This window comes from Panthera uncia, chromosome C2 (genome assembly GCF_023721935.1).
Source record: "Panthera uncia isolate 11264 chromosome C2, Puncia_PCG_1.0, whole genome shotgun sequence".
NCBI classification, from domain to species: domain Eukaryota; kingdom Metazoa; phylum Chordata; class Mammalia; order Carnivora; family Felidae; genus Panthera; species Panthera uncia.
This window is the reverse complement of record NC_064810.1, coordinates 128,900,159-128,921,362: the sequence shown is the minus strand read 5'-3', so window position 1 is coordinate 128,921,362 and position 21,204 is coordinate 128,900,159. Positions and strand designations below refer to the sequence as shown.

At 38.5% G+C, this 21,204-nt stretch overlaps 2 protein-coding genes across 2 annotated transcripts in view; one reads left to right on the top strand and one right to left on the bottom strand.

The window, feature by feature from the left end:
- Positions 1-3,152, bottom strand: part of PIK3R4 (phosphoinositide-3-kinase regulatory subunit 4) — a 199,683-nt gene extending 196,531 nt beyond the window's left edge. The window contains exon 1 of the mRNA XM_049629808.1: positions 2,191-3,152. The gene's annotated coding sequence lies outside the window, so the exon portion shown is untranslated. The remainder of the gene's footprint in view (positions 1-2,190) is intronic.
- ATP2C1 (ATPase secretory pathway Ca2+ transporting 1) overlaps positions 1-21,204 on the top strand; it is a 181,954-nt gene that overhangs the window by 31,660 nt on the left and 129,090 nt on the right. The window lies entirely within an intron of this gene.

Here is a 21,204-nt window from a genome sequence, read left to right as displayed (position 1 = left end):
ATTAAAAGTACACTTTAAATTCTCTAGTTTCTTCCACTCAGTTTCAGCAAGGATTTCATGTTTAGAATGCTAGCAAGGGTGGAAGCTATGCAATTTTGTGGGCTAATAAAATATTTGTAAAGTACTTGCCTATCTCTGTGCTAATAAAGCCAAAACACAGGTAGCTCATTTTTATTCTTGCTTCTAATTTTTACTCTTCCAGCACTGCTAAGACACAGAACCAAGCAGATGGATAGCAATTCTGGAAGGTGTTTGTTAGACACTTATTCTGCCTGACACTGCTTATAGTAAAAGGCTGTACTTCCCCAAGTTTGACCCTTAGCATGTCCTTTTCCCATAGGAAGAAAAATATTTCGGCTCTTCCGTTGAGTGGGTTAGCTTATAAAAATAAAGTGTCATGTCTTTAGATGCTTTTAAAATATCTACCTTGAAAAAAAATGACAACTTCTTTTCTAGCCCCTGGATACAATTCCTTAACTATTAACCTTTGGTACTTAAAACAAGGTTAAAATAGCCTTTAAAATAAAACACTGAGGAAGTATTTTGAAATAACCTTTTCCAGGTTAATTTTTACATCCCAAAAGGCCACATATTCCATTATTATCCAGGTTTATAAAAATGCCAGCTATCAAATTTCATACTAAAAACAAGATGCTCACATCCTTTGTGCAATAAGGCATAGTATAAATAAAATTAGAACACCATGACTGTTCCTTCCTCAATCTTCCCTATTTGTAACATTTCCCCCAAGCAGAGATGCCTGACAAATTCTCCTTTATTGCTCATATGTGAACACTTTTTGCATCAGATACATAATTAATTTCGTAGGTTAAATATTCAGAACAGGAGTAGATTTTTAGAGCATTGACTCACAAAGAAGAAATAAGAGGGAACTTGAACATAATACATTTCATTGCCATTAATCTCATTCTAGCTAAGAGTCAATGCTTTTGCTTGTTTCTCTGTATAATAATCTTATATTTTTATAATGCCTATAATTTACAACCTACCTTCACTTTATCATATCCTCACAACAATCTTTTGAGGGATAGAAGGATAGTTATTATGCCTACATCTGTATCTAAAATATCATTCTATGTATGTATATTGTGCAGTGTACCTATAGTTTAGTCCCCTTCCCCCAAGATGAGGAGGTAGAGATTGCTACACAAAAGTCTCATGGCAGGTTAGCTGGTCATAGGAATAAACGCTGGGAAAAGGAAGAGGTTTCCGAGGCTCATGGCTAAAGCATTCCCCACTGCTCTGGCTTGAATAGTGTTAATACATGCTGTCTTTCATATACATAGGAAGTCAAAGTTGGTGCTACTGATGTTGGCTAGTTTGGTGGAAGAGGTGTTCAGACACAGAACAGAACATCACTGTGAAGATGTGTTGATGAGGTTGAAAGATCTGCTGAGTGGTTGAACCAGCTATCCTTTAAGGCTTTTTGCTGCTCTCAAGCCCAGGAATTTGTGAGATGACTAACGGTGGAATTAGAATGCAATATATAACACTTCTTCTGGACAAAGCCGGTTTTATCCAGTTTCTTTTTTACCTTAGCAATAGGAACAATGGCCTTCACAATTTAGGCAACCAAAAAGTAAAATTTCCGTGTCAGCTACTTTGGGTGTAAGGCATGGGGTGATACATCCTTTGGGGAGTTAATTATGAATTTAGTGTTAATGCTGGGGTATTGGAGTACACAACAGATAATTCTGAAGTTACCTCAGATAAAATGTCTGAGCTAACTAAAGAAACCCAATATCAAATTCTGTACTGTGAAATTACCCTCTTTGTAAGATCATATGTTCATATCAAATAATGTCTACTTTTACAGTTTCTACTTTAGATGCTAATGTTTTTGGTAGTATGCTGTGCTGTCAAGGTCCAATAAGTATAGTAACTAATAATCATTACAAATTGTTTACAACATTGAGCAAGAGATAGCACATTCATCGTTGTACAAATGAGACTTATAACACCACCGGGTAGACAAAATTCACTAACCATGTAAGCCAAAGGTGTGTCATAGATAGTAACTCTGAGACTAGAAACTAGTTCATCCTAATTTTTATGGTTTGTTTTGGAATTTAAAAGTGACTTCGTTGAATAAAATTTCAATGTTTCTTAATTGAAAAGTAAATCTAGAAAACTGTCCAGGACTTTTGATCCTAGACTAGTTTCACTTACTTGGGATTAAACAGGGAAGACAGGCAACCCGGTCCATTTGCTTATTTTGACGTTGAACATGTGGTCAGAGAACATACTGGGAAGTGTCACAGGACCTGAGATAAGGGGCAAGTTTTTAAAGAGAATACGTGTTGATGGAGAGAAATATCTCTAGCACACAAGGGAGGACTTTTCTTCTGCGGTCTCTAGACAGTTCTTTGTGGAGGATGCGGTCGAACTCAGCAGGTGTAGCCCTGCCCTCTAGTGGATTTGGGTGCGAGAGGGCTTCAGTTTAGTTTCCTGTGCCTGGTTTACTAAGGTTTAGTAACATCAACCATCTATAAAAATCACTTATTGGGGGATCTGGATTAGATGCTGGCAAAAAAACACAGCCAGTGGCCGAAGGCAACGCCCGTTCTTCGGCTTCTATCTCTGGACGCTCAATTTCTAGTTGTTCCAATCTTTCGAGTTCCACACACTTGAAATGAGTAAAAAAGGCTGAGCCCTCCCTTGAGCTCTGGGGCTGATCCTTGCCTCTCATTACATACAGGCACCGAAGCAGATCCCTCATCGGGACAGAACTTTGGGAAGTCGCCCGGCGATGACCTCCTCCCGCAGTCAGAGCAAAGAGGCCGTACAGGGGTCTGCAAGTGAGGGTGGGAAGTACCAGTGAGAACACCAGAGTCTCTCTGCGTTCGCCCCTTCCCTCGGAGGTCCTCGCGTCGTCTGCCGAGATTGTGACGGCCACCCCGACGGGAGGGGCTTCCTAAGTCGCCTTTGTTGAGGGAGCTCAAATACCTCCGGGACGGGGAGCATGCTCGAGCCTGCCCGCTTGGCCCGACCCCACGGCTGCCTCTTGAGAATGTGTGGCCGGGGCTGGGGAGCGGGCGGGTCTCCGACCCTCGCGCCCAGTGGGTGCGTAGAAACGGGCGGGCACCGTTCCCGGGGGTCAGCGAGGAATCTCCACAAGGCAGGTAGGGCCGGGGCGGGCCACCGGCCCCGCACGCCCTCCTCCGGTAGCGCTCCGCACCCAACCAGAGCCCTTTCGGGGCGGACCGCTCGGCCTTCGCTTCATTTCCGCCGTCTGCGCCTGTGCGTGCCAGTACGCGTGCGCGCCCTCGTCTCGCAGCGGAAGTAGTAGCGACAAAGCTCGGTCCACGGCGGGCCCGGGAGTGCGGGGCGTGCTGGGGCGGGGGGCGGCGGGGAGGGGCCGAGCGCAGGAGGCGGAGGCGGGAGCAGACCAGCGCGGCCGCGCCGAGCCGGCCGGGCCGACCGTGACGGGTCCCCTCACCTCCTCTCCTTTCCCCTCCCCGACCGCCCTCCCGTTCGCTCCTTCCTCACGCCGGGAGTAGGCTCCCGCCTGGCGCCGCCGCTCGGCGAGCCACTCCTCTTCGCCCCAGGCGCGCGGGGCGCTCCCGCGAGCCCCGCGGGTGAGTCCCCGCAGCCCGGAGGAAGGGAGTCTGGGGCTTTGGGAGGGCACCAGTATTACCTATTGCTTCCCATTTCCAGAAACTTCCAGGTCCTAAGGGAAGGGGCATCTGGGGATACCCCGGCTTGGGAGTGTCTCTAGGGCGCCGCCCCGCCGGCGTGAGCTGGGGGCGTTGCGGGCGATCGAGGGGGTGGGCGCGCGATCTGGGGGCTCCTGAGGTGGTGGCGGGGCGGGGGTCCCCCTCCTCGCCCTCTCTGTCGTCAGCGCCGCTTCTCCTGGTTTCTCTTGCAGATGCTGCTGCTAGGGGTGGTGGGAGCAGCCGTGGGACGTGTGGCCGGGAGAGGGGGTGACAGCCTGGGATTCCGGGGGCTTCTCTTCCTTGTCCCCTTCTGCTCTCTATTCCCAGTGTGGCCACGGCTGACACTAAAGACTTTGTAGCCATCAACCCAAGTGCAGTTTCGATGGAAAATGAAGGTAAAGGCCCCTGGCAGACGGGTTGCACCGCGGAGTTGAGGGTGTGGTGGTTTGCTTTTAGTTGCCTGTTTGCACCTTTTTATTTTCCAGATTTTGTTTTATTTTTCCTTTGTGAAGTCTACAAGGAATTACTTTCTTAGGATACTCGCTTTTATTTTGGAACAGGGCATTTCGGGATTCGAGGTGCTGTGGGCTGACTGAGCTTTATTCTGCTTTCCTGAGAAAGCTACTGTCTTTAGCTTAGGGAATGGAAGGGAAGTTTTCATTTCAGATAGCATCTGTGCTTGTTTAAATAGCTATTTGAAAGGAATCACTGGAAGGGAAGTGGAAATGGAGAGGGAAGGGATGGACTGCATCTCTGTATTTGCATATCAAGACTTGATAATGGTCTGTGACTGGATTCGCTTGTAAGAACGAAAACAGTTTTTTATTAACGCAGATTTGTTTTTCAGCTCACACACACACACACACAACTCTGAATTTAATGGAATGTTACGAGGTGATTTCCTTTCTTGAAGTTCCTCCCTATTTCAAAGCATCATTTAGGAAGGAGGTTGATGGTAGAATTTGTCCACTACACTTTGGACCACTAAATTATCATTCACATGTTACTTGATTCCTTTGGCCTCATTAAAATATTTAATCCTCTTCATTACACGCACTGGTTGTTTTTCAAAAGCATTGAACAGCTCTGGATATTGTTTTTTTCCTTCTGAAACAACCACACTTATTCTCTGGATGGTCTTGTGTGCGATAGTCTTTTTTTCCCTCCCCCTGGTCTGCAAGATGCTATAAAAGATACTTACAGATTACAGTGTGTCCTCTTGTATCCTTTTTTTTTAAAAATCTGTATCTGGTACAAAGGAGCTGCAGTGGAGCTTACGGGTTGCTTCCTCACTTGTTTTTTCGTTTTTTGAGAATGTAAGCTTGATTGCCGTAAGTAGGACGGGTAGTTTAGAATAGATGTTTCTTATACGCATAATCTGTTTTGCTGCCGGAGACCCCTAGGATATGTGGGAAATAAGAGAGTCACGATTATATTGCTCAGTTTTACTCTGGATGGATAACTGGTGGAAGACATTTTCTGAAATACCAAAGTACCTAACTGCAGAGGAGTTATACTATCTAATTGGGTCTTTAGAAACAGCATTTGAAAGCAGTAATGTTTTTGTCTGGTGGTATGGACGAATCACTTTTCTGAGGCTTTCTCTTCTTTGTTTTTTGGTTTACAGATTTCAGAAAGGCAAATCCTTTCTTCACAAGAGACAAAGAATATTAAATGCATTCATTCATGTACCTGTTTCTTGGTAGTTGTATTTTAAATAACATCTGTATCTTGAACTTCTGCTTTCAGAATGATAACAGATTTAAGAGAGTAGCCTAAAGTAGGTGTATTCTTAGATGTTGCTTTTGTTTCTTCATCTCTTAGGAAAAGGAGCATGACTAATAAAGATGACTCTCATATTGTCTATTGACGTGAGGGAGTGGTTGTGAGATGGGAGCATGGTGCATGCTTGTGTCTGACTGAGTGTATTATGTGGCCTCATAATAAAAGATTATACAGTTCTTAAAAACTTAAAGGTTTTATTGTATTTTAGAAGCCTAAAATGGCCTCATAATAATTAAGAGGCCATTTTTGGCAGTTTCTCATTGCCATAAAATTTTTTTTCATAGTTAAACATCTTTAAGGAGAATTTGTATAAATCTAGAGTTTTCAGTGGGCTATTTTGAAATACATAGAATATCATTGCTTTCCTTTTTTATAGTTTGTATCTTCCCTTGACATGGTGTAGTAACATCTTGGGAGTGTGAAAAAAAAGTGGATTCAAATCATGCCTTAACCCGTAAAAGTTGTGTGACTTTAAGCAGATTACAGTTGACCCTTGAACAAAGTGCTGTTTAAGGGTGCCATCCCCCCCCAGTTAAAAATGTACTATAACTTTTGACTCCCCCAGAACTTAACTACTAACAGCTTATTGTTGGCTGGAAGTCATACTGATAATAAGGTTGATTAACACAGTATATACTGTATTCTTACAAGAAAGTAAGCTAGAGAAACAAGAATGTTAAGAGAATTAAAAGGAAGAGAAAATACATTCACATTACTGTATAAAATCTACATGTAAGTGGACACATGCGGTTCAAACCTGGGTTCAGTGGTCAACTGTATTTCACCTTTTTTAGCCTCTGTTTCCTCATCTATAAATTAGGACTGATGATACTTAGCTTACGTAGTTAAGACGGTAAAATCAGAAACCTCTAGGGAGAGAAGAAGGTATTTAAGAGCATGCACTGCGGAGCTTGGCAAACTGACTTGAATGCCAAATCCCCACTTAGCATAATTTGGCCTTGTGCAAATTATTAAAGCTTTTTGTACTTCAGTTTCTTCATCTATAAAATAAGGGTATTGATAAAACCTACCATATGAGGTTATAAACATTTAGAACAATATCTGACATATCATAAGTGCTCAATAAATAATTGTTATAAATAGCCTAACCCAGTGTTTGTCCGCTAGTATGCCATCTGGCATTAATGTTGTCATAAGAGTTGAATGTTGAGAGGAAGAGTAGTAGTGGCTCTGTGAAGTTGCCATTATTAGTTAGGGGATGGGTGAGTTAAGTACAGGATTTTCTACAGTGTTATAGCTTTAATTCTGTAGAGAAAGTTGGGGCTCCAGCAAGAAACCAGGGGCCAGTGTGGAAGGAGACAGGTTTGGATTTGAATCCTGATTGGTAACATTTTCCTCTTCTAAAAAAAAATCTGATGAGTTACTATGCTTCTGAGTTTTCCCATCTGTAAATGGGATAGTGCCGTCTTGGAGGTTTGATGTGAGGAATAAATGAAGCCTGGTAGGTGAAGTGCCCAGAATGATGGTTGACATATGGTTAGCATGCATGAGTGATTGACTCCTCTAGTTGGTATGTAGATAAATTACATCTCTAGGAATGTATAGGGAAGAATTGATGGTGGCTCCCAGAGGCCACTAGCATGGAGGTTCTTAGGTAGTGTGCATTGTCTACAATGGTTGTTGGGGGAATGACTTCATCCTTGTGGTTCCTTTCGACAATGGTGGTAAATTTTCTTTGGCACTTCAGTTTCAATTCTTCTGGACCTTTATCCCATGTCTCATTTAAATTGTATCAGCAAAGCTTAACCGGTTTTGAGCCTTAGCTTCCAGGATGCTTCCTGAATATTTCCTGCCAGTCACTGGAGGTACTTGAAGTGTTAATTTCCTGGAGTTTCAGAGATTGGTACTAGACATCTATTTGTAGAACTCCTTTTGCATGTTTGAAACTCCTCTTTGCATGTTTATTTTGAATTTAAACAGATACCACCTAGGAGTTTGAGATGTACAGGTAAATGGCTCTTTTCCTGATTTAAAAAAAAATTAATTATTTGTGTTTAAAAGAATGGCTTATTAGAAAAGATATTTCTAGCTGGAGAATTTTGCAAATAGTTTCTTTTTCCCACTAATGGATTTTTTTCTTTTGAATAAATTTGGTCTTTTTCATAGAAAAATATAAACTTAATGTACAGGAAACTAATAGAGCCTTAAATATTTCTTTGACTAGTGGATAGAAATGTAATAATCTTCAAGATTTTAGGACATGTTTATAGCTATAGGCAGGGCTGGTATAGGTCTAGAATAAATTCCTTTGATCTCTTTGTTTAGCATTTGAAAATGATAGTATGTTTATTTACTCGTTACTTTAAAAATAGTTTTTGGTCAAATTGTTAATCATCTAAGAATGCCTCAAGAAAAGATTGTATGTTAGGATAAGGATAGTTGGAGGAACTGCCAGTAAAACAGACGGGAAACCACCTTAATTGCCTTCCTGTAACTAGAAATAGGAAGCCAGGTTATAAAAATATTTTATACCTTTAGGTGTGGAAAACATAATTTTGTTTGCACTTTTGTCAATAAAGTAATATTCTTAATATTTCTAGAAAAGAGTAGAAACTGAAAGAGATTTATTTATATAACAGCATCTTATAAAATGTAGTAATTTAACCCAGAGAAAGGATGCTACACAGATTATTTGTAAGCAGTAGCTTTCTGACAGTTGAACTCTAAATACTTGATTTGTTTTAATGTTTTTATCATTCATTTAATGTCAGCGGAATTGAGCTGTTAACTGCAGCAGTATCAATCAAAATAGTCTCCTAGGAATATACCCCTTGAGGCTCAAGGTTGATTTTCTTTTGAGATCTTGGTTAACCATAATATGTTTAACAAGGTTGTATTTTGTTCTAAAGCTGGAAAGAATACCATAGCTTGATGGTAAAGTTAGCTGGTGTGAATTTTAAATTACAGTGTTGTTACTTGTAGCATCTTAACTCTTAAGGGTCAGTTCAAAAGGTCCGCCCATATTTACTTTGTTAAAAGACACATTCTTTTTATAGTGATTTCAGGAGTCACTTGTGACAAGGTTATCTTTATGATTTTCATATGGACAAGTGTTGGTAAAAGGTAGTAAAGTAAAAACTGATTGGGGGAGCTCTAGATTAATGCCATCCTGTTGTACAGGAAAGGATTTCTCTGAAAAGAAATGGGAGGCTAAATTCACATTGCATTTCCTTTTGAATTTTTATGGCTGGTATTTATATGCATTTGCTAATTATGTCTTCCATCTTCAGGCTTTTGAGTTACTGTTGACAAAGGCGTACATCTTAGAATTACAAGGAAATTACTCAAATTGTGTTGAATTAGATTGATTTAGGCTAAGCTTATTGGATACATTTAGAAGAAATTTGAGTGAAATGTTTTAAGGATATCATATCATAGGTTATAGACAGAAAGAAAGTAATAGAAAGTAATAGTGTAGGTCAAAAGCATCACATTAAGATGGCTGTAACTGGGCATATAATTCAAGTTCAATCCCTGCTTTTTCTTTCTGCTTCAGGTAATAGGGAATGTGTGAATTGGAATTATTTAATATTACCTGTTAATTATAATTGCTTAATTAAGACATTGATCCTTTCATAAAGGTGCTGTCTTAAACTGGTGCCCCCCAAGAGGACATGCATGATGTGTCTTTATTCTTTCTGGAAACTCTGAGACATTGAGACATCCTTGTAGAAATTATTGTCACTTATTTATTTACTTAAAATGAACAACCTGACAAAGTTGGAATTGCAGTAGGATCCTCACACTAAATATATTTGCCACTTTATAGGCAAACTCAAATAATAATGGAAGCAGAAATATTCAGGATGTCAGCCATCCTAATTTTCTTGAATATTGCTTTTTAAAAACTGTGAAGTATAAATTAAAACTTTTGACTAGGTTGTGAATTTCAGATATTGGATTTAAAGTTATCCTGATTTTGGGATCTTAAAGTTAAAAAACATAAAGCATTTCCTAATGATCATTAATGCAATAAAATTCTGTTCCCTGCTTAAGGGAGAGATAAACTTTAGAACAGGTCTTGGATTTCCTCTCATCTTAAATCAAATGCAGCATAAATAAGCCTCTTGTTGCTGTATATTCATGTATGTTGTGAATATATCTTTATGTGCCTTTGCAGTTATTTCACCAGATATTGTTTGACCATCTAGACTTTTCATAGTGGAATGTTTGCTTTACCCACCTTCATCAGAGTTTATATATTGGGAGAGGCAGAAAGGCTAGTTGGATCAAACTTTCTCTGGGAATCACCTCCCTCCTCTTTGTTGAATGTCAATTGTACATTCCCTAAGAACCGGCAAAAGCCATTCATGGCACAAGTGCCAGAAATAGCACGCAAACCACTTTTTAATGGCATGCAAAACAATCTCTGCTATGTTCTTTTCTTAATGCTTGTCAGGGTTTGCTATTTACTGAGAGTTGACATCTGACTGTGAAAGTGTCCATGATCAGATGGGAAATTCCAGTTTCTGTTCCCACTCCAGAGAAAGAGGGTGTGGTCTTTGCCCACCGCTGTTTGAGGTCTGCCAGCCCCCTACCCTTAGAGGTAGTTCAGTTATGAACTTGATGTATATCCTTCATTCGTTTGAGGGACCAAGAGAGATTGGTTCCTTCTGATCTGTTGGTAGGAAAATAGAGGGGAGATGGGCTTGTGTTTATATTAGAAGGATGGAAATGGAGAGTGGGGATGGATGAAAGAGACATTTTACTCTTAGGAAAACCCAGCACAACTTGGGTAGTAACTAGATACAGGAAATAAAGGAGAAGGTTGAGTCACATGAGTCCAGGCTGTTAAGCCAGCCTAAATGGGTGAGTGGAGGGAGGTACCACTTGGAGGAGTTAGCTGAGTTGGGGACAGGCCAAGCAGAGTATTGAACACCAGTTGGGCTCGAAGACCAGGGCTCAAAGTGAGCTCTTGAGGGCAAAGACCTTCAGTTGTCCCTAATTCATCTTGAATAGAATTTGGCATGTGGCCATTGTCCATTGAATGAAAGTGCTGGCTTCTTCAGTTTAACTTAGTGGTTCTCATTTGGGGGTGATTTTGCCCTCCAGGGACATTTGGCCATGTCTAGAGATATCTTGATTACAACTAGGGGGGTGCTACTGGCATCCAGTGGGTAGAGGCCAGGGATGCTGGTAAACATCCTACTGTATACAAGATAGTCCCTTCTACCTCCACCCCCCAACAAAGAATTATCAGGCCTCAAATGTCAGTGGTGCGGAGGTCGAGAAAAATTGTTTCAACCAGACGCCAGGAAGTTAACTCTTCTAAGCCTTGGTTTCCTCACTTGTAAAGGGGTGATGGTGACTCTACTTCAGGCTTGTTAGGATTAAATAGGGCAAGGTGTATAAGTGCCTGGCATGAAAGGGCTGCTCAGCAAATGCCAATTTTCCTTACTTTGGTTCATGAATAAGATACGAAGAAATTATTTTTGTCATTTGTCTATAAAACAACTTCTAATATCAGGGCTTCTTTTTTTTTTTTATTTAAAAAAAAATTTTTTTTTTTAACGTTTATTTATTTTTGAGACAGTGAGAGACAGAGCATGAACGGGGGAGGGTCAGAGAGAGGGAGACACAGAATCTGAAACAAGGCTCCAGACTCCGAGCTGTCAGCACAGAGCCCAATGCGGGGCTTGAACTCACGGACCGTGAGATCATGACTTGAGCCGAAGTCGGCTGCTTAACCGACTGAGCCACCCAGGCGCCCCAAATATCAGGGCTTCTTATATTTTTCTGAGAGATGAGTGGAATGCCTGGAAAACCTATAGTAGCTTTTATAATCTTAATGATTCTGTCATGTTTGCATCACATTATGATTGTGGCGTTTGAGTACTTCATGATTTGTAATTAGCAGTAGGTAAAAATATTGAAATTTGGATTAAAAGTTTTACCTACTAATCAGTGAGGTTAAACTCATAATTTCACTTGCTCTAAGACCTTTTACTGTTTGAAAGCAATTTTACTGTTCTTTGAAATCAAGGCTGAAGTGTTGGGAGTTGACTTCTTATGGAAAATGCCAGACCTGTGTCTATAATGTCCTTTCCCTTTTTACCTATTTATAATATTTCAAATAGACTCCTCTCTGAAGTCAGAACTGTTCCTCAGATTTATTTATTAAGGTCTTCATTAGGTGGCTTTTTTTTGTATAAGTACCTTTTCACTTTTTTTTTTTTAAGTTTATTTATTTTGAGAGAGAGAGAGAGAGAGACACACACACACACACACACACACACACACACACACACAGCATGAGTGGGGGAGGGGCAGAGGGAGAAGAAGAGAGAGAGAATCCTAAGCAGGCTCCATGCCGCCAGTGCAGAGCCTGACGTGGGGCTCAAACTCAAGAAACCGTGAGATCATGACCTGAGCTGAAACCAAAAGTCAGACGCTTAACCGACTGAGCCACCCAGTTGTCCCACTTTTTACTGTTTTGTAAAGTTGAAGACATTACCACTAGCTCTCTCATGCTAGCGACAGAATACATATATTTACAATTCTAATACAAGGACCATAACCTTGAAAATGCATCTAGCCATAGCTTCACCATGTTTACATATACGTAGTTGTGTAGCATTCTCATTTTTAAGTAGTTCTTTGTTGGTGTCTCTTTCTTTTAAGGAAAAAATTGGTTTTGTGTCCCTATACTTTAACATCCCCATATAACATGAGATTAATTGGGGCACCTGGGTGGTGCAGTCGGTTAAGTGTCTGACTCTTCAGCTCAGCTCAGGTCATGATCTCAGTTTGTGAGTTTGAGCCTTGCATCAGGCTCTGCGCTGATGGCTCAGAGCTTGCTTGGGATTCTGTCTGTCCCTCTCTTTGCTCCTCCCCAGCTTGTGTGCGTGCTCTCTCTCTCTTTCAAAATAAATAAACTTAAAAAAATATGAGATTAATGGATAAAGGTGTTTGAGTTTATTGAACTATTTGTTGGACTCTTACTAGTTTTTCTTGTATGGCAGTGGAATTTATAAATAACATTCTTCCTGTTTCTCATATTAAACTAAGATGATTTAAACAACATTCATTAAATAGTTGGTTAGAAAAATTAAATAACTTGAGGAAAACCACTTAAAATGGAAAATAATGTATAAGTGATAATAGAGTACATTTTGTGGCAGCAGAAAAATTTTCATTCAACTTAAACCTGTAGGATTCAAAGTTGGTAGCTTTTTTTTTTTTTTTAAGTTTATTTATTTATTTTTGGGAGGGGGAGAGAATGAGTAGAAGAGGGGCAGAGAGAGAGGGAGAGAGAGAGAATCCCAAGCAGGCTCCACACTGGTAGTGCAGAGTCCAATGCAGGGCTCGAAATCCTGAACTGTGAGATCGTGATATGAGCTGAAGTTGGACACTTAACTGACTGAGCCATCCAGGCACCCCAAAGTTGATAGTTTTTGATGATACTAAATTGTATCTGACCACAACTTGCTTTTAATGGCTTACATGGTTCTCTGTTGTACCTGTAGCCATTTAGGTCCATTAAGTATAGGGTGTGAAGGATGCTGCAGTCATGTCTTTGATTTCATAAGGGTTTGGTTGCCATAGCCTGTAAAATTAAGCCTACCAGTTAACTGCTATGTGAAAAGAATGCCATTGGCCATATGGAGGAACTAGGAGACGGAATGAAGGAATCAACCATGTTTCCACGGTCAAATTACTGGCTAGTACAAGTTTATTATTGTTTTTTTTTATTCTGATATTACTAGTAAAATAATTGTTGCTAGCTAAAAGCTTTAAAAAACTGTAGCTGCATGTTTAGTTTAAGGTAACAACGAAATGGACAGATGTTGGGGCGCCTGGGTGGCTCAGTCGGTTGAGTCTGACTCCTCTGATTTCTACTCAGGTCATGATCTTGTAATTCATGGTATCAAGCCCCATGTTGGACTCTGTGCTGAGCATGGAGCCTGCTTGGGATTCTCTCCCTCTCTCTCTCCCCTGCTCACTTGTGTGCACTTGTGCTCTCTCACAAGGAATAAACATTAAAAAAAAGGAAAGATTTTTAAAAATACATAGATGATATTATACCTCTTCTCCAATCTTTGTACCAAATTTGTTTCAGAACTTGGAATAATTTCTACAAACTAATATATCAGTATATGGAGTATCATGCCCACCTTTTAGTCAAAAAAAAAAAAACAAAAAAAACAACAAATTCTTCCCATGTGTAATTATCTGTTGTTAAAGTGTTGTTTGTTTAACTTCTAATTATAGAAGAAAGATTTGCTTTACTTTCAGAGATGTTTCTAAAATCTTTTAAACTTTTTAACTGAAATAATTTTAGACTTACATCAAAGATGCAAAATTTGTATAAAGAGTTTTCATTAACCCTTTTCCAAATTTCCTTTAGTGTTAACATCTTATATAATCATAGTGCAATGATCAAAACCAAGAAATTCACATTTATAAGCTATCCTTTTTCTGGTCTGAGATCCAATTCTGGATTCCACCTTGCATTTAGTTTATTATATCTTTTTAGTCTTCCATCTATAAAATTCTCTGGTCTTTTTTTCTCATCATGACACTTTCAAAGAGTACTTCTCAGGTATTTTTTTAGAATGGCCCTCAATTTGATTTGTCTGGTGTTTACTCATGATTAGTATGTCTTATGCCTGATCATGTTGACTATAATTAAGGTTAAGGTGGTATCTACCAGGTTTCTCCACTGTAAGGTTACTGCTTTTTCCTTTGTAATTAATAATGAATGTAATATTTTCTTAGTAATGTAATCATTTCTTTGTAATTAGTACTTTCCTCTTGTGAGGAGGTGCTTTGAAACTGCAGGTATCTTGCATCTCATCATATGTTTCATGGGTCAGTTTTTGCATCTATCAGTGTTACTTGCTGGCCTCCATTACTACTACTATGTTTGCTTAATGATGGTTTTGTTTTTTTCATCCCTTCTATATTTATTAATTGGATTTCTTTTTTTTTTTTTTTTTTAACATTTATCTATTTTTGAGAGTGAGTGATTGAGAGGGTGAGGGAGAGAGGGAGAGAGAATCCCAAGCAGGTTCCTCACTCTCAGTGCAGAGCCCAACGCGGGGCTCAATCTCATGAACTGTGAGATCCTAACCTAAGCCAAGATCAAGAGTTGGATGCTTAACCAACTGAGCCACCCAGGTGCCCCATATTAACTGGATTTCTGCTAAGGAAGAACTGTCCCTTTTCTTCCATTTATTATCCAATTATTTATTTACATGGATTTATGGATATTTATTTTACAGTGTAGGTTAAAATTTAGTATTTTGTTGCTCAGATCATTCCAGCTTTGGTTATTGAGAACACTTTTAAATTTGCTCCTGTGTTCTTTCTACAATGCCCCCATCATTTTGTGACTTCCAGTTTACTTTCTGGCACCAGAAGATGTTTCAGGTACATCTCCTGTGTTTCTCTTTATACCAGCCACACACACAATCAGTCATTTCTCCAAGGAAAGCATCTTCATTTTAGTAGAGAATGGTATCTAGAAACCAAGATCTGAGTGTCAGCAGGACTCGGTATATTGTTTCTCGGTTCTCTCTGTAGATAGAGCTAGCAAGTAGGTGTATGTACATACATATATTTTTATTTCCTTATCTATCCATCTATAGAAACTGAAAACCATGACCTCAGGATTCACTCTAGACTTTTTTCCCTTTGCTTTTTCCCCTGTTACTTCCTTCTTCAAAGGTGAGAAACTTGGTTCTTATCCATAGTATATTTACTTACTGCTCAATTGTAGCGCGCACGCACACACACACACACACACACACACGTAGTTTCAGAATGACTAACCTATTTCCCTGTGAGAGACACATTTAAAAACTAGAGTATATTTGTCTTTAGCTGTACAGTGCACAAAATCTGTTTTCCAAAGTTACTTGGGTTAGTTCTCGTTTTCCCTGTTTCTGTGTGGTTATGTTACTCATTTGTAATGAAATTAGGAGAAATGAGGTGTATTTATTAACTTTTTGCATTTTATTTTAGGATCTTCCTACATCATGTTTGATTTTAGTTTCTTAAATCGTTTTGAAGTAAATGGTGACCCTATCCCTCCTCCATTTTTCTGTAGTAAAGATCTATTCTTAAAAGGACTGGATTTGCTTAGAGTTGGGTACAGTTGTAATTGTTTTGGCTGACAGCAGTTCAGTTGAAAGGAGCTGTGCCTCTGGTGATCATTCTCTTGGGCTCACTCACCTGGCTCCTTAGTTACAGCTTTCATTTCTACATCTTCTCCACTTGGGAATTTATTCCATCTGTGGTCCCAGAAGTGTTTGAAATCAGTCTCCAACTAAATCTGTGTTCTGGATGCATAGTTTTAGATCCAAAGTTAGCTACAGTCTGGCGTAAATTAAAATATTTTGCAGATCCTGTCATTTATTGGTTTTTATTTTTGAGATACAATTTGTATACCATAAAATTTGCCATTTTGAAGTGCATATAGTTGAGTGGTTTTTAGTATATTCACAAAGTTATGGATCAGTCTAATTCCAGAACATTCCTGTCATCCCAATAAGAGACCCCTTACCCATTAGCAATCACTTTGTGTTTTCTCCTATCCCCAGCCCCTGACAACTGCTATTGTCTTTTTGTCTCTGCGGATTTGCCTATTCTTGGTACTTGGTGTAAATGGAATCATGAAAATGTGACTTTTTGTCTGATTTCTTTCACTTTAGCATGTTTTCAACATTCAATTGTGTTAAAGAATGTATCATTTCATTCTTTTTTTTTTTTTTTGGTCGAATATTCCATTGTGTGGATACACCACATTTTGTTTATCCATTAATCACTTGATGGACATTGAGTTATTTCTACTTTTTGGCTATTGTGAATAATACTGTGACCATTCATGTGCAAGTTTTTGTGTGAATATATGTTTCAGTTATTTTTTTAAAATTACTTTTTTAATGTTTATTTTTGAAAGAGCATGCATGTGTGAGCGGGGGAGGGGCAGAGAGAAAGAGAGCCACAGAGGAACTGAAGCAGGCTCTGTGCTGACAGCAGCAAGCCTGATTTGGGGCTTGAACCCATGAACTGGGAGATCATGGCCTGAGCTGAAGTTGGCTGCTAAACTGACTGAGCCACCCAGGCATCCTGTTTAAATTCTTCTGGGTGTATACTTACAGTGGAAGTGCTACATTATATGGTAATTCTAGATTTAATTTATTGAGGAACCCCCATGGAGACTGTACCATTTTTCATTACCACCTGCAATGTATGAGAGTTCCACTTAGTTTCTCCACTTCCTTTCCAACATTTGTTATTTTCTTCCTTCCTTCCTTCCTTCCTTCCTTCCTTCCTTTCATTGCTATTCTGAGGGGTATGAAATGGTATTTTCTGGTATTGATTTGTATTTTCCTACTGATTCATGATATCAGGCATCTTTTCATGTGCTTATTGGTCACTTGCATATCTTTGGAGAAATGTTTAATGAAACCGTTTGTCTATTTTGTAATTTTGTTACTTGTTTTTACTGTTGAGTTTTAAGACTCTTTACATATTCTGGGTACTAGATAGGAGAATATACATTTTACATATATATATGTGTATATACACATATATACATATATATATTTAAGTTTTATTTATTTAAGTAATCTCTACACCCCACACACACCTTGAACTCATGACCCTGAGATCAAGAGTCAAGAGTCCATGCTCCTCTGACTGAGCCAGCCAGGCGCCCTCCGGATAGGAATATATCTTATACCTGTGCTTGCACAAGCGTACAAAGAGATTTGTGCATGGGTGTGTGTGTGTGTGTGTGTGTGAACAGCATAGAGAATACAGTCAATAATATTTTAATAACTTTTGTGACATATTATAGCTAGACTTACCATTGGGGTCATATCTTTTCTCATGTTTATTTTTGAGAGAGAGCAGGGAAGGGGCAGAGCGAGAGGGAGAGGATCTGAAGTGGGCTATGCGCTGACAGCAGAGAGCTAGATGTGGGGCTCAGACTCATGAACTGTGAGATCATGACCTGATCCAAAGTTGGTCGCTTAACTGACTGAGCCACCCAGGTACCCCTGGGATCATTTCTTAATGTATAAAAATATCAAATCATTATATATACCTGAAACTGATAGGATATTGTGTGCCAGTTACATGCAGTAAAAAAAAAATGAGGCAGGTCAATATATGTGGTGAAATACGATGAAGTCCAAGATGTATTGAGTGAAAAAAACAATTGTAGTTATGTATTCCTATTTGTGATTAAAAACAAAACAAAAAACAAATACTTGTAACCTACCTGTAGACAATAGCTGATAGTATATACAGAAACAGCTAACATTACTTGTGGGCAGTTGGACGGCAGAGATGGGCTTATTACATTAAACTCTTTCTTATTCTTGACTCCAAAAACAGCAGGATTTCATTTTTTAAAAATCATTAAACACGACTAGTCTAATTAAAAAATATACGGGGCACCTGGGTGGCTTAGTCGGTTAGGCATCCCACTTGGGCTCAGGTCATGATCTCATGGTTCATGAGTTCTAGCCCCAGGTTGGGCTCTGTGTCGACAGCTCAGAGCCTGGAGCCTGCTTCGGATTCTGTGTCTCCCTCTTCCTCTTGGAAGGAGGAAGGTGTCTTCCTTCCTCCCTCCCCAGCTCAAGCTCTGTCTCTCTCTCAGAAATAAACATTAAAACATATACATATGCTATTTAGGAATAAGAGGATTGTTTTTTTCTGTCAAGTTGAGTATTTTTTATATGATTTCTGTTGGCCTCCAGAGGTAAATGCATTTTTGAAATTTGTATTGCTCTAGTAAAAATGGATTAGAATTAGCCCTTAGGTACAAATGTTTAATAGCATTTAGAACCTTCTGTATCATTTCCATGCATTATAAGTATGGAAGAGAAATATGATTTCTGATTGTGATTTGGGATTGTACTGGTTTTTATTTTGTCAAATGAGGAATATTTAAGTGCTGGTCTACATTGGAGCCTGATTTTGTTACTGTTGTTTTGAGTCCGTGTTCTGGAATTTACAGTTCAGTGTGGAAGGTAACCATTTTACAGTATCTCAGTGGACAGAGCTCAAAGTGTAGTACTCTGGGGCCGTTCCTCACTTGGTCTAAAAGTTGTGCTTCTCATAATTCATTTTAAGATAATGTTTATCTTTTCAGCAATAAGATTACACTGAGAACAATTTTATAGCTCTTTAAGTGGTATTTGAGGTCAACCCTATATATGTAATTTTCTGAATTGTTATTTTAAGAGTCTTAGCATCTGGTACTTTTAGTAGTTGTATTTTGGTTTTTGGTTTTTACATGTATCTCTAATAAAGTATATATGTGCTTCTGTAAATGTGAAGGTAGTGGTATATGTCCTCTACTCGTTGGTTCAGTCTGATAACCTCATTTAAATTATGAAGCAAGGTTGCTATTTTTCTCCAGCTTTTAAGTTGATGTCATCTTTAATAAGCATGCTACTTAGGTGTTTGTCTGAGCTTCTGATAAAATATTAAACAGGATAGAGCCTGGTGGCACATGTGTACTAAGTTATTAATATTGTTGGTTCACCTCGCCAGAAACCTACCTATGTATGTAGTTTAGCCTATGTGGTTTTGTTTGTGTCATGTGACACAATTTATAAAATGTTTTGTGGGTGTTAGAAGACTGTACAATCTTAGTGTTCCTACTTTGTGAGAAATTCTTAGACACAGATTGGTTTTAAATGGTCACTATTTTTCCTTTTCACAATATCCAAAAATCATTTGCAGTATCCAAGATTTTTGGGGGGTATGGGTGGGGGGAGGGGATGAGAGAATCTTCTTTGCACCAAGATTGTTTTTGTTTAAAAAGAAGCTTTTAGATTTTTTTTTTTTTTTTTTTTTTGAGAAAAAAACAGCTTTACTGAGCTACGGATTCAGAGACCATACAATTCTTGCTTTTAAAGTATACAGTTCAGTGGTTTTTGGTATTTTATGTTACTAATTTTTTAAGAATTATAAAATATGTATAATAAAAATTTGCCATTTTAACCACTTTTAAGTATATAATTCAGTGTCATTAAGTTAATTCACAGTGTTGTACAGCCATCACCATTGGCCATGTCCAGTACTTGTCCATCACCCCAGCTGACACTTTGTAATGGTTAAACACTTCCTCCTCATTCTCCAGTTTTCCCAGCCTCTATTCTACTTTCTGTCTCTATGAATTTGCCTAAGTTCATCATTGAAGTGGAGTCATACAGTATATTTGTGACTAGCTTATTTCATTTAGTGTAATGTCCTCAAAGTTCATCCATACTATAGCATAATTTAGAATTTATTTCCTTTTTTAAGGATGACTGATAAGTAGGGACTTCTGTCATTTTGCCATTTATTTTTGATGTCTTCTCTGGCTTTTTTTGTCCTTTATGTCTTGCCTTATCTCCTTTTTTTTTTTTTTTTTTTTTAATAGTGAAATACTTGAGGTCCTATCTCATTGCCTTTTGTGTATATTCTAGTTATTTTCTTTGTGGTTATTGTGAGGATTGCATTTAACAACCTAAAGTTATAACACTCTAATTTCTATTTATACCAATTTCTCTTTATTAGCATTCACAAACTTTGCTTGTTTATATCTCCACCCTCTTTTCTGTTGCTGATGTCCCCAAAGTACAGTTTATACAGTGTGTCTCCAAAAACATAATTAAAAAAATATACTAATGTCTTAAATCATGAAGGAAACAAAATATGGAGTTATAAACCAAAGTTGCAATAATACTAGTTTTTAGACTAATAATTATTTATTAGACTCTTAAGTCATGTAGAAAACAAAAAATGGAATTACAAACCAAAGTTATAATAATCCTAGTTTTTGGAAATGTTTATGTACTTGACTTTACTGAGATTTTTATTTCTTCAAGTTACTGTTTAGTGTCATTTTATTTCAATTTGCAGGTCATTGTTTAGCATTTCTTGCAGGCAGTTCTAGTGGTAATGAATTCCTTCAACTTACGTTTATTGAGAAGTATCTTAATTTTTCCCTCACTTTTGTTAGATACAGGGTTTTTGGTTGAGGTAGGTTTGTGTTTGTGTTTATTTATTACTTTAAATATGTTGTTCCACTCCTTTCTGGCCTCTAAAGTTTCTGATGATAAATGTGATTATCCTATTGATGGTTCCTTTTATATGATGGGTAGCTTTTCTTGCTGCTTTCAAGATTCTCTCTTTGTCTTTGGTTTTTGAATATCAATTGTCGCTGGGTGTATCTCTGGTTCATTGTCCTTGGAATTCATTGAACTTTTTGGATGTTTATATTTGTGTTTCATCAAATATATTTGGGAAGTTTTTGGCCATTATGTTTTCAGATACTCTCTCTCTGTCCCTTTCTCGATTCTCCTTCTGGGACTCACATAATGTGCATATTGGTTTTCTTGATGGTATCCCTCTCTTGATGCTGTCCTTTGGGTGGATAAGGGACCTGTTCACTTTCTTCAATCTTTTTTCTTTCTGTTTCGCAGATTCTAAATTTTCATTGTCATATATTCAAGGTCACTGTTTCTTTTTTCTGCCTGCTCAAATCAGTCTTTGAATCCCTCTAGTGAATTTTTTATTTCAGTTATTGTACTTCTCAGCTCCTGAATTTCTTTCTGGTTTCTTTTTAGGTTTTATATCTCCTTTCTGTTCATACATTGTTTTCTTGACTTACCCACATCTTAAGTTTTTTGAGCATCTTTAAGATCGTTGTTTTAAAGTCTTTGTTTAGGGGTGCCTGAGTGGCTCAGTTGGTTTAGGGTCTCTTGATTTCAAC